This window comes from Condylostylus longicornis, unplaced genomic scaffold, assembly GCF_029603195.1.
Source record: "Condylostylus longicornis isolate FDR11 unplaced genomic scaffold, ASM2960319v2 ptg000016l, whole genome shotgun sequence".
NCBI classification, from domain to species: Eukaryota; Metazoa; Arthropoda; class Insecta; order Diptera; family Dolichopodidae; genus Condylostylus; species Condylostylus longicornis.
Window position 1 is genome coordinate 2,016,677 of NW_026577985.1, and position 15,840 is coordinate 2,032,516.

Below are 15,840 nucleotides of genomic sequence, written 5' to 3' on the forward strand. Positions count from 1 at the left end.
ACGCAAAAACTCCCAGGTTCGAACCCTGCAAAATGCGATTTGCTAGATGAACTTTTTTTTATTGATAATTTTTTTTTTTTAAATGAAATTAAAAAAGCTTCTCCCTTACAAATCAATATCAGCGAGTTTCCATTCTAAATATTTTTTTGAAATACCCTATTTGTAAAAAGTTTAATGCAATAGACTAACATTTTCTTATAAAATTTTGCCCTAAAAATATATTGTCAAGAAGTTTAATATACTTATGTTTTGCTTACTAATACAATTTGCAACAGATCACGAAAAGAATACATAGTTATATAGTTATAACTCACATTTCCAAATATGAATTTATACACAATATTTATACCACCAAAAGTAAATAAAAAATTACCCCTACAGGATGTAGTACCATTTTGTAAAAAACGGTTACAAAGCATCTTGGGAGGGGGTGAAGGGAGAGGGCGGGTGGAATTCTGGGACCCTAGAGGCAAAACTCTATCTAATGCCTTTTGTACCATGTCTCTAGCCCTTCTAGAAGTACCCGCACTTTTTGGCACCTGAAAAGTAGCTATATATATATAATTATTTTGAATATATATTCATTAACACACACATAACATATATACATATTATTAGAACCTCACCATCTCAGATTTAGAGTTCCACTAAGTTGTGCATATATTGCTTAGACATAGCTCACACAACTTTGTTTTCTGTATGCTTAATTAGTTATTCTTAAGTAAAAGAGGTTAACCATTCTGTTTTTTTTTGTATGCTTGTAAATGTAAGCTTCAATATTGACTTTTTTATAAAAGAATGTCTTTCTTATTATGAGCGATCTTGTTTTATTTCGATGGAAGCAAAAAATAAAGTTTATCTTTATAATATACTTTGCCTATGGTAAACTGAATAGATTTAACTTGGAGGAGAGTTATTTTAAAATTAGAAATTCTTAGTTTAAATAAAGTAATTTTTATGAGCACATTTTTGAAAAATTTAATAACTTAATTTACTTAGTAAAATAATTTGCGAAAAATCTATTTTTACATACATAACATTCTTGAATAAAACAAAAAAAACCATTGCCAAATGAATCTTGTACAACAGCAGGCAAACATACAAATTGTATTTCTTAAACCTATTCCTCATGATAATTATATCATATCAGTGTCTCTTTACGGATTCGCAACCTTTGGGTTGATCCTTTTGGGTATGTACATGACAGTTACCTTGAGAAACAGTGAATTATTTTTGAAAATCTTTTTGAAAATTACTAAAAAAACCAATATGGGGTAAAGTTCAAATATTCACAGTGATCTGGCATAGGTTTTGTAGATCGGCGTTTTTTAAAAAAATCGCCAAAAAATTGAAAAACGGTTACGTAGCATATCATGTAAAGGTCTGAAAACTTGCAATTTTTATTTCGCATATATTTGTTCAAAATATCCCCTGTGGTAAATTGAAAGGCTCATTATTTATTATTAAAAAAAAAAAAACAAAATTGAAACTTTGTTAAATAAAAACATTCTATTCTAATATTTCTTATAAAAAAACTCTATTTTGACTGACTGCACAAGTCAGTTAGAAGTACAAAAAATATTTATTTTTAAACAAACGCAAATGGAAAGAAGAATCTGATAAAATTATATTTTACATAATATTGATTTACATCAGGTAATACTCAATAGTGCTAAATTCATTAATTTTCCTTCTCAAATGACTTGTGTATCATATGTACATTACAATGAAGTTAAATTAGTGTACGGAAGCATGCCCTGCTTACTGACACAAATCGAAATCATTTAACATAAAATCCGGTTTATTCAGTATTATGAATATCCGGTATATTCGCTAGCAAAGTGCATTTTTATTCTTAAAAAATTTATATTTTAAATGTACAACATAAATAATAAACTTGTATAGTTAAGTTTAAAATTTTTTAAGAAAAACATAATTTTAAATATAGAAATTCCGCCAACATCTTTTAAAGTTATAGATAACAAAGTTGGGTTAAACCAATGGTTTGTATTGTAGCACTTCTCCCCTCAACAAGTAAAAATACTGCTTTTAAATACAATCTATGTATACCTACCACACTATTAAAATTATTTTCATTCATAAACGAAACTAGCTCTTGGATTGCATATGTTTAGGATGAACAATTTACACAGTCTTTGAAATAAAGCAAATATTAATTTAGAGAGGAGTTAACATAATGCTCGATTTTAATGGTTAATTGCGTAAGTTAAGAAAAGTTCGGACAAAATAAATTTTTTATTGTCTAAAAGCTGCTAAAATTTCAGGCTCCCAAAACCTGAAGTTTCGAAGAAAAGCGACTTCAAAAATTTGGAAAATACGGGTTTTAGATAACGGTAAACTTGGACGGCCATTTTGTTTTTTTAAAGTTCAAATATAGTAGGTACTAGTAAGAAGGCAGCTTCTATATTTTTGCATTTGATGAATTAATTTTATTTTATAATTTTATTTATTATTTATTTATTTTCCTTATTTTTAAAGTTACAAAATTCAAAACTAAAAATAGTTACAATTTAATATGTATATAGAATTACTTAAAAATAAAAAAAAAAATAAGGATGGTCCCAACTATTGCCACTATAAGACCAAGTAACGAAGGGCCATTATATCAGAAAAAAAAATTTTTAAATTATTACAAAAATTCGTTTGTGGTGGGGATCACAATAAAAGCTAAGTAGACTTCAAGTTATATTTAACAAAAAAAGAAATAACAAAAATTCAAATAGTTATAAAAACCAATAAAAGTAAAAATTACATAATAATGAATAAATTCTTAAAATTTAATATAATTTAAATTCAATTTAAAAAATTCATGTTAATTCAATTCAAAACTAAAGTTATATAACAAACATGCATGATTTATTAAAAATCACATATAAATTTTAAATTTAAAGCTATATACAAATCTTGGAATATGCATCAATTTAATCTATTATTCAATAAAAATTCAATATCGTTATGGTCAAAACCAAATAACCATTCTTTAAGTGACTTCACAAAAACGGATAAAATTCGAACACTTCTGACATCTACGGGCAACAAATTAAATATTTTGGGCGCAAGTAATATATAAAAATGTGAAAAATGAGATAGTCTAGCTCTTGGAACAATTGTCATATTCATATTACTAACTCTAAGGTTGTAATTAGAATAAAACCTCTGCACCAAGTAGCCAGACCTCATGAAAAAAACTTATAAAGATTTAAAAATATATAAATCATGAAGAGGAAGAATATTTAAATACTTAAATAATGAAAAACTAGGTGTAAATCTATTCTTTTTTAGTAAAATTCTTATGCAATGCTTCTGGGCAATCCAAATAGGATAAATCTTGTTAAAATAAGATCCACCCCAACAAACAATACCATATTGAAGCTTCGAATTAAGAAGTGCAAAATAAGCCATTTTTCAAACATTTATAGAACAATACCAATTCAATTGAAAAAGATTTCTTACAACGTTCCTAAAATAATTATTCAAATAACGCGAATGTTCCGACCAATTCATTCTTTTGTCAATATAAATGCCCAAATATTTATATGAAACAACACTTTCAACTTTAAAACATGATTTATCACAAACATTACCATTATTTTAAGAATTTGAAAGAATAGGAAATTTACAACAGCCAGGTGAATGAAAATACAAATTATAATCTTGTGTTAAATTAAATATAATACATTTAGTTTTGTTGCACATTACAAGTTTATGAGAAAAAAACCAACTTCTTATTAAATTTAGATCAAAAAGCCGCAGTAACCTCCATCAAATTTTTTTCACAATTGTGAAAGAAGAGTCATCTGCAAAAGCAGTAGCTTTCCCCTTAAAATTTTGATCAAGCAATGAGTTTATAAATATAAGAAACAAAATTGGCCCCAAAACGGAACCCAATGGCACTCCACATTTTATTTCAGTAATATCACTCAAAACATTTCCGATTTTAACCCTCTATTTCCTATTACTAAGATATGAACGAAACCATACATAAACAAAACCCCTAAAACCAGCATTATAAATATTTTCCAGCAAAAGATCATGTGAAACAATGTCAAATGCTTTGGTGATGTCAATAAACAGGGCTGCACAGGAATAACTATTATTTATGCCTTCATAAATTTCACTGCAAAATTTAAGTAAAGCATCCTCTGTACTTAATGTAATGGCGAAACCCAAATTGCGAATTGCTAAAAAACTTAATTTTATCTAAAAATTTAACAAACCTCGATTTCATGCCTTTTTCAAAAATTTTAGAAATATTTGGTAAAAGCGAAATAGGCCTATAGTTATTTGGATCCTGTTAATCACCCTTCTTAAAAAGAGGAAAAACCTCAGCGATTTTTAAATCATTTGGAAAAATTCCTTTATATACACTTAAATTAAAAAATATATAGCACACAACATCAGAAATAAAAAAAGAAATTTGTTTTAATAAAACATTTGAAAAATAACCAGTAGAAACAGAGTCAGAATTTTTTAACCCCCCAATAATATTATTAATTTCCATAGAGGTAAAAGGCTCAAAACCAAAACTTTTTCTTTGAAAAACGTCAGATTTCAAATCTAACTGAAATCGAAACTATGGACACTTGAATTAGACGATAAATTTACACTTATATCAACAAAAAAGTTATTAAAATAATTAGCCAAAATTTTAGAGTCATTAACCAACTCATTATTAATAGTTAAACAAATATCCGATTTAGCACAGTCTTTGTTAAGAATAGAATTTATAATTTTCCACTCCTTTCGTGAATTACATTTAGAAGTCTCAAATTTAGTTAAATAATAATTATCCTTACAACTTTTGATTTTTTCCTTTATGAATTTATAAAATTTTTTATACCTAACCAATAAAAATTGTCTAGTAGGATTTTTTTTAACTTTTAGCCTTAAGCTATTTCGTTTCTTTAATAAAGTCAATAGCTTATGCGTCATCCAAGGTTTGAGTCTCCTAGGTGTTCTTCTATGAATAATATTACTAGAATTACTTATATGAAAATTTAAAGTCTCATAAAAACGTAAATAAGCCAAAAAAGGATCATCAACAACAAAAACATCATACCAAAATTCAAATAATAACCGGTTTCTCAAATGATTATAATTAATTACAGGTCTACTATTATAAACAGATTGAAAAACTTTACCATTAAAAGTGCAATTCGGTATAGTTAAACTTAACATACAATGATCCGTAATTCCTAAGTCTAATATATCTGCAACAAAATCGTGTTTATTATTTCTGTGTTTCCTACAAAAAGATGATCAATACAAGAACCTGAAATTGGGCGAGTGGGAACTGAAATCAAAGAGTCAAAACCATAAGAAGATAATAAAAATAAGTAATCAGAAACATCTTGGCTTTGACGCAAAATATCAATATTAAAATCACCTACTAGTATTAAATTTTTGGAATTTTCCTTTGATAAAAAGTTGGCCAATTCTGCCAAAAATTCACTAATAACATACCTGTGTAATCTATATATACATATGAAACAGTATTCAACTTCAGAAACATTGATTTAAAACCTTTCTTTAAATTGCTCCTGAAGTAAACTGCAACACCAGCTGCAGCATATGAATTATTGCATGTAGCACCAAATGAATAATTAGGAATTGGAAAATTGTTTTTTTCGTAGTCATAAATCCAAATCTCGCTCAAAAATACAAAATGAGGCCAGTAGTCTAAAGAATTCAAATATGCATAATATAAGAATTCAAATATATTGTTATATTCTGTACCAAAAAAACTAGCTTTAGCATTACGTTTATTTGACATTATTCTTTTTTTCATATTAGAAGAGTAAAATTTAATACAAACTACATTTTGCTGTTTCTGTCCAGTAGAAGAATTTTTTTAACATAACATGATGCAATGTCTTCTTCAGAAACATTTACATCAATACAATTATTAAATAGAGACAATACCTTGGTTTTTGCTGTATTATTGTTAACATCAGGTATACCACAAATATCCATGCAAATGTCTAAAAGATTTTGCTCTATTCTGTTAATTTTGTTCTTAAGAGAAGAAACTTTCTGCAATAACATATTTTTCTCTTCTAGCAAGTTTTTGATTTGTTGATTACATTCCGTTAAGGTTTTCTTCATCTCCATATTTAAATTGAAAACAGAAGTGAGAGTGATTTCTTCTTTGCATGTTGTCAACACATTGTTGCTTGAAATATTTATTTGCGCTGAATTCAACTGAGTAATAGATCTCATAGAATTTTTTTCCTTGTTACACTTAAGGCATTTAAATAGAATTTTACTCTTATTCAAAGCATTAATATCGCCAGCTGATATTTGAGCACAGATGGCATGTAAGAGATTTTTACAGCTAAAGCATTGAATTGAGTTGTGATTTCTTTCAATTTTACCGATACACATAGCACATGGAGTAGGCATTTTAATACAAGGTAAAATTAAATGCCAAAATATTTCCAAATAAGTGCAATAAAATTTGAATCACACAAACGTGTTAGTCAACTAATTATTATAAATCCAATAGGTAATATAACAAATGGTAAGTGTTAATATTATAAAATATTTTCATTGTCTTTAATTAATTCAATTACTTGTTATATATTTGTTATTATAAATTCTGTATGCTGTTGAAGTTATCCCCACAATTACTACACAAAATTTCAAAAATGCTTACGGTTTCACTGTAATAAATGGGTAAAAAATACCACTTTTAAGGTTTTAGGGGGGTATAACTTCTATAGGGTATAACTTCTATTCAAAAATCGTTTGTTTAAAAGATCTGCCTGACCAATAGTTGGACTACCAAGTCTCATAAATATAACTTTGTTGTGGGACTGAATATTTAATATTAGCTTTTGGAGTTGAAGGGCGGTTATCTGAACCAGTCCAGCTATTCCAAAATTAGATATATGTAAAATGTTCTTAGACTCACGCTTAAAGAATTTTATATCTATTTATATGTTTATTTATTTTTTTTATTTATTTAACTACTTCAAAAATCTACAGAAAATTCAACTTATTATCGCACTGAGTCTATATAACAGAATACATAAAAAATATTTACATCATTATACATATAAAAAAATTTGCATGTCTAAGCTTTTTGAAAAGCTGCTATTAAGGAGATTGAAGCCAATAATAGAAAACAGGAGCCCCATACCAAACCATCAATTTGCTTTTAGAAGAAACCATTCTACAATAGACCAGGTCCATAGAATAACGAATATTATAGAAAAGAACTTGGAAAAGAACATTAGAATCGAACATCGACGATTCGACAAAAAAATTGAAGCAAGATCGGCTCACATAAACTTCACCAACCGGAAAATAGTGAGTCCTCCACAAAATAACTAAAATGGACCGACCGTAGCAATCCATAACTCAGCAAAATACTTAGAAATGACTTTATATGTTTAACAAGCTAAGGTGGAAAGAGCATATAAAGAAAAGCACATAGGATTAGAAAATAAATATAGAGAAAATTATTGGCTCCTAGGTCGTAAGTCTAATTTGGCAATTGATAATAAGATATTGATTTATAACCAAATCATTAAGCCAATATGGCTATATGGCGTTCAACTGTGGGCTTGCGCCAAGAAGACTCACATTAAGAAGATTCAAACCATCCACAATAAAGCTCTACAAGGCATGGTAAATGCGCCGTGGTATATATTAAGTAAATTAAGGAGTTGTGCTACAAAGCATAGGGCTCGTCTAGAAGAGCATGTAAATATGGAAGCAGCTCAGCTGCTAGACAATGGCATTATGGCAGAAAGACTTAAACGTATTAAAGTTATTAAATTCCTGTACGGATAAACCAAATTAGCGCAGTGGTAATAATTGGTCTTTAGGACCAGTTTTATCCGTTCAGAGTTTAGATGGTTTTTTATGGTAGGAGTCACGCTACCTCACTGTCGGAGGAAAAAGGCACGTAGCGCCATCCTTCTTTGCCTTTCGAGATTTTTTCTACTAGGTGAAAGTAAAACTGATATAGAAGTTAACGAAGGTAGGGGGTATAAAAATTGAAACAAACGTAAATATTTCAATTGTTATGTGTTCAAAAATTTTACAATTAAAAGGTTTTTTCTGCTTTTTATTTTGTTTAAAGCAAACTTTTGTAATAATTGTAAAATATTAAGTTAAAAACAATTTACTACAATTACAATTATAAGTCCATCGTTTCCTTATAAAATGTTTTAAAAATATTTTCGTTTAAATTTTGTAAACACAAATATTGTAATAACGAATAATTTAACAATGACTGGTTTGAAAAACAATGCTTTATTAGTACTGTCTTCAAAGGCACTATGTTACCTCATTCGCTAAACCAAAAATTCCGAATTAAAACGTTGATTATTCCTAGAAAATAATATAATTCAAACAAGTGCCTTCATTCATGTTATTTATTCAAACAAACTAAGGAAAACAAAAGTCTTACGCCATTCTTTTTCAGGCAATCACGCCAATAGTAATGTCTATTGAATGTTCATTAGGATCAATAGTTTCAAGTTAAAATAGCTTCGTACCACCAGCTCTTGATTCAAAAACCTTTTCTTCAAGACTCTTGTGAACATCAAATTAGTCATTCCTAAAACAGACCTTTGATGGGGTATCCAAGTCAACGATGCGTTTGTGTAACTTTTTAATCGAAATCGAAAATTTAAAATCTTATCGATTCGCTTTTAGAACAATTAAAAAGCTTTTAGAACAATTTAAAATAAATTCTATATGGAGCTAAGTGTGGATTACAAAATATGATCGATTGGGGTATTTCGTCGGTATTACTCACAATATTCCATTTCTAAAAAAATTAGTAAACTCTTTTACGATATTTTAATTTAATAAAGCAAAACAGATTATAATTTTTTTACGTTTATCATGTGGCAACACTTGAATTATTTTTTAATATTATTACTATATGCAAATAATTAACTTCTTTTCAAATTTATGGTGTTTTTCTATTGTATGGTTTTCTTGTATTGAAAAACATGAATATCAACTAGGTTATAATTTATCCCTATTTGTCTCTCAATAATAATATCCTGGTGCCTGTATTGTTATGCAGTTAAAAATTATGAGTATAAAAACAAAATGTTTTACAAAAAGTACACCTGGTCAAAAATTGTAATATCGCGAGCACGACATATTTTTAAGATTGTTTTCCATGATTAATTGTGGATTTTTATGGATAAATGCTTTTGTTGTATCTATTGAGAAGTTTATATTTACGTAAATTTGATTTCTTAAAATTAGTTGTTTTGAAATCAAAAATTCTTTTTTTATGAAACTAAACATTTACAATAAAAAAATTATTACTAATATGAACGCTTTTGTTTAACACGGCAAAGGTTTTTAAGTTAAAAACGAGAAACAATAAAGTTTACCGTGTTAACTCTGTAATACCCGTACGAACTTATTATCTTATCAAGAAACTTGTTTTCGCGTAATTTCTATATTATAACTCAAATGATTTCTGAGATAATTTCAAACTTTTGAAGTTGTATACCAGCTACCAAATACCAGCCAAGCAAATTCAACGACTTTTTTAAAAGACATTGGTCCTACCAATATATTGGCTTGTGTGAAATTTCAATATCACAGCTTTTATAGTTTCTGAGATATAGTCAAATAAATTTTGTAGTTGTATGACAGCTATCCGAACCAGTACCCCGATGATATCCAATTTAAATATGGTTTTGGTATTAACTATAATAAATCATTTGTGAGAATTTGGTGACTTTAACTCAATTAGTTTTTGAGTTATCGTTGGGACGGACAAACGAACGGACGTTCAAAGCTAAATCGACTCAGATTTCTATGATGATCAAAAACATACATTTGAGTCTATATCTCATACCATTATTTCTTAGCGTTACAAACATACGTTCGTGCGGGTATAATAAACTTGAAATATAACTGGTTTTTTTAATGTAACAAATTTTCTTTAAGCGACATTTAAGCCTCTTGAAATTTATTGGCCTTTTCTGGTAGCTGCCGCACAACTTCAAAAGTTTTTTAATTATATCTCAGAGTCTCAGATCTATGCCTTTTAACTATGTCTTCACAAAAGCGAATGTATTAGTAGGGCCAATATGTTTGGTAGAAGTCGTTGAAATTGCTTGGCTCTTTCTGGTACCAGCCATACAACTTCAAAATTCAGATTCTTCCAGATTGTAATTATAATATAGAAATTTCGTTAAAAGAAGTGTATTATCGGGGCTGTTATGTGTGATAAAAATCGTTGAAAGTTCTTGACTTCTTATGGAGCATGGAGTATACCGCCATACAACTTCAGTATTGGCTATATCTCAGAAAATATTGAAAACGTAATACTGAAATTTTACATAAATTAATATAATAATACGACAACTTAAAGTCATAGTTTATCTCATAGTCAACTATGACAATTTTATTTGTACATAGGACATACATAGGACATGTCAACTCTATTTTTTCTCATTTTGCATTAGTTTTTATTACAATTCCTTGTTGCATTTTTATTCCAACATCATTTGATTTATGTACATATATAATTATGTATCTACAAAAAATTTTACGATATAGTAAATCAATTAATAAATTTTTAATTAATTATATAACTTTCCGAATCATGTAATTATTTTCAGATTCTTAATATGTGATTAATAACGGCATTCATACCCGTGTTATATCCCACATATACCAATCCATGAATTACATGCAATTCCATTAACATATAAATTTAGAGTAACAACCAAAAAAATGTTGATTTAAATGTATTTTGTCATAATTAAAACAATATATAACTAAATGAACAAATTTAAAACTCTATATGAATATTTTTTGATATTTTTCATCAACAGTCCGTTGTTGAAAAAGTGAAAACTTTTTTCACAATATTTTTTTAATTGAAATTTTCATAATGTATGAATAAAATTATGGAAATGAAATTTCAATTAAATGCTCCAACTATATGAATAAAATTAAAAAAAAAAATCTGATGTGGTCAGCACATAACTGACCGCAATGTGTATTGTCTAGTTAAGTGAAAGTGTTGCATAGCGTGTTAAATATTTCTTTCCCATTTTTAGGGCGTTAGCAAGCTTATAGTTAACCTACCTAGAAAAGTGTAAATTTGACTCTTAGTAGAGTTTCGCTTTGTGCTAAACAAAGTCCCTGAAATGCTCGCCCGTTCCGTAGATATGGTAAAAAATGTAAAATCGGCCCTCAGATCAGTTTCCGAGCCCTGATCGTTCAAAAAATGTATGTGTTCATTGTTTTAATACCTCAAATTTAAGTATTAAATTTCAATGAAATCGGTTGATTATTTCTCTTTCTACACGCAAAAATCTATATTTGGCCCGTAGTAAACGTGCAGTTCCTGACACCTGATTTCTTCCAAAAGTTAGGAGAATTCGCGGACGGTCGGGCGCAGCTTATATATGAAATTTCAAGTAAATATGTTGAATATTTTCTTCTCGATATGCAAAATTTGTTGCCATCACATAACCTACCTATTGTATACACAATACGGTCGGTAAAAATAGTTTTAAACCGCAATAATAACAAGATAAATTATTTTTAAACTATAGTCAAACGTAGTCCAGTGCTTACAAGTCTAAGAATGAAATAGTAAATATTGCTCTAAGGTACAAAAAATTATGTTGAACGTAGTACGACATAATTTACATTGTTTCCAAATAACAACAATTACATTCATTTCACAATATCGTTTTATATAGACACATACACATGTGTGCATGTATTTACAATTATTACTGGAACAAAAATCTTTAACCTCCTACTGTCACAAAGAAATCACTAAATGGACTCCTGCCAATCTACAAAAAACGCGATAATTATGCATGAATTCTGCACAAACTGACACACTCTTATAATAAATCTTTTACCTAGCCCAAAAATTATTTAAATTTCCCCATGATTTCTTAAATATTGGGCAGGCTGATCGTTTCCATATTGAATGAATATACATCCATATGTATTTTTATATATATATTTTTTTTATTTTTTTTTTTCATATATGAAATACCCTTGCATATTCAAATTTTTACTGCGTTGTACATAAAATATTAAACAAAAGTGCAACTACATTTTATGCATATAAGTACACACATGTGTATTCTAATTCAGACATTTAAAATTGATATACAATGTATATATTAAGATTATTTAACAATTTGCTGACCACCGCTTAAATAATATTACAAAATTAAATTTGATATCATATAAATTATTTTTTTATTTACAATTTTTTGAATTTATTAAAAACAAAACAAAAATTACTGGAAACACGATTTAATATTTTAAGTTTTATATAAAAATAACTAAGTAATAAGTAAAAATAATTATTATCAAGGCTATAATGAGAGCACATTAGTTCATGTTGTTATTTTATGACTAAAATATTTTATATTTTATTAAAAAAAACAATTTGGTACAACAGCACCTTTTCAATTAAAACTATTTACACGGAAAATCATTTGGGTTAACATATAAATTGAATTGAATTTGTGTCCTAACCTATTTTTTATACTAACAATTTTAAATAATTTTAGTTTATGTACACATAATATTTTACTTACTTCCGAAAAGTTAAAGAAACAGGTTTTATCCATGTCAATCGACTTTCACAGATAACTTATTTACTACGAGAGCTTAAGAAATCAAAGATCTTCAGACAAATAAAATAAGTAGACAACTGGATTGCAAACTATTTCTTTCTAAATAACCAAAAAAGTGAAATTAATTTTTTTTCTCCCCTAATATAACTTTTAACCTGTATGTAAATTTGATAATAAATTTTATAACTGACTTCTTGTGTGCGTAGAGCCGTCTTTATTAAGTATACATTTAAAATTTGAATGGTAATAACACATTATTTAAAAATAAAAAAATCCGATGTGGTCAGCACATAGCCGACCGCAATGTGTATTGTCTAGTTAAGTGCAAATATTACAGAATATTATAAAAATGCCTTTTAAATACTTCTTTCTAATTTTTAGGGCGGTAGTAAGTTTTTAGTTAACATACCCAGAAAAAAATAAATTTGGCTCTTAGCAGAGTCTCGCTTTATGCCATCCGAATTCCCTGAAATGCTCTTCAGTTAGTTTCGGTAACAATCGGAACTCAAATATCAAATATAAATAAATTCAAATCAAATTTTTCAACACAATTTAAATTTTTCGACATAAAATATTTTTCAACCCTTAGTGACTAAAATTAAGGTTTGAGAAAGTGGCCAAAGTTCTGTAAAAAAAATTTCAGAGTTTCAAAAGATTTCGAACGAAATTACCTGGTTAAAAAAAACTTAAAAAATTAAAAAAGGGAAAAATTTCATTTTTCCAAAAGTTCGAATGATTGGTATTCCGAAACTACACAAAATACATAATCAAGTAAGGGGTTTATTTTAAGGCCTTTAGTAGGCCTTTCAGAAACTGTTTGTTGGAAGGCCCTATATTTTTCGGAACGGAATTTATAATCAAAAAAGCTTAGATAACTAGAAATCTCGGGAAAATTCGTTAAAATATCTGTATCTCGAAAACCCTTGAGATTTCGCACCAACTCCGGAACAAAAGTTTTACCCATTTTCGACCCTCTAACCAATGGTATATGTTGTTGTATACCTTTCTGAATCACCCTGTATAAGTACATATATATATAAGCGCATTAACATATTTAAATATTTGAATTAAATGATTAATTAAATTAAATAAAGCAAACCCTAACATCTTTTGTAAGTAGTTTATACTACTTGTAAGGTTTATAGTTTCGAAGAAGAAAAATATACAAAAAAACTAAATTTTGTCAATTTTAAAAAGTGGCATTTTGAAAATGGAAGAAGATCTAAAAATTTTGGTTTAATAAGTAATAAAAGAAATGATTTATTATTGTCAGCTAAAATTTGTTAAAATTTGAATTTTCTATAATTTGTCTCATCTGTGCTTAAAATTAAAATAAAAACTTTATAAAAATTAATGCTTCAATTGTTGATCAATGAGTTTGTGTGCAATATTTCAAAAATTCGTCCTTAAGAAAAGTTTTTTATACTTTTTGCTTTTCAATTTTGAAGTTTGACGACAACAAGTTGAAATTAATAAAAACATTTTTTCCTTAAATATATTGCAAATATGCCAAAAAATTACGTATACTCGTATGTTACAAAATTCTTATTGAACAAAAGACTACAAAACATATGCAAATATTTTCCAAAATCTGCAAATTTATAAATTTTCGCAATTGCTTTTTGTAATTGAAATATTAATTCTTACATTTTACTTGCACGCATTATTAGGCGTTGAGTTTATTAAAATTCACGTACAAAGCTAAAAATATTAAGGTATAAGTACTTTTTATACATTGAAGCATTTAAGTATTTAAAGGAGATCTTTATCTAAAGAGACTAAAACTGCCTTAACTTATTTTTGGCCGCAAACTTATATCGCTTAAAAAACGCAAGATACGAATCTGATTGACTCAACATTTATTTAAATTTAAAATTGTTAATATAAGTATCACTATTTACTATCAGATACATACAAAAAATTATTAAAAAGTACATACTCGTTTTTAATAATCATTGTAAATTAAATATGTTCAAGTGAAAAAAAAATTTGTCATACCATTTATGACATTATAAAATTTTACGGAAAACTATCGAAGATTATTCATTTAAATCTGTATTAACTCTTCGTAAAAACGAAAAGTATATGTATGTAGGTGCTTACGCTCATATTAAATGTGCACTATTGTACGCTCATTCATTTATTCTTATTTTCTATTACATTTCAATTAAGATTTTAATCAACTTAGCAACTATTAAAGCGTCATGCGACTATTCAAGTACTATGAAAATTGGCATACATGTGGTATATTAACCCATGACATTTTAGACAACTCTGTACTATAAAAATTATAAAAGTTGAAAATAACAAAACAAAATGCATATTATGTATAAAGATACTTGTGTACGTCCATAAAATTTATATTATGTGTGCATATTATATTATGTCATGTAGCCACAATGTTGCACAAGTTTATGAAAATTCGCTTTAAATGCTTCTTTCAAATTTAAAAAACTCTAATAAACTTGTAGTTCTTAGAAAATCTTCCCGTTAGTTTCAGTAGCAAACTGAACTTAAACATCAAATTTCAAGAAGTTACGTCAATTATTTCCGGTTTCAGAACCGTCACATTCCCAAAATATTTATAAGTTCATTAATATCCTAAATTTAAATATTGAATTTCAAGGAAATTGGTTGATTACTTTCTTTATATAGAAAGAAATAAAAATTTGGTCCATAATAAAAGTCCAGATTCCGACAACTGATTTCTTCCAAAACTTAGCTGATTTCCTGTATTCCAGTGTTTCATAAGAAGTTTTGTATATAAAATTTCAAAAACATCTGTTGAATATTTTCTAATAAATATTGAAAAATGTAAAATGGTCTGTAAAAATTTTAAATTCTCGAGGTCTAGCATTTCATTGCAAAAGTTAATCAATCCGAGATAAAGCCAAAGTAAACTCATATTGGCATAAATTTTCATCAAAATCGGTTCAGCCGAACTTGAAATACACCCAATCGTAAACGGACCAACAGGCAGACACACAAACCAACATTCCGCGAAAAATACCTTATTAACTTTTACTTATCATGTAGAAGTGTCTTTACAGGAAAACACGATACGCGAAATCTGGTGCCATCACAAAACTACCGTTATTGTATGCAATGCGATCGATAAAAATTGACGAATACAATTAAAAACAAGTAAAAACGTTTCAGTCGGTATGAACCGATTGAATTACACCCTGCACCTTTCATTGTTGTATAGCAATTATTC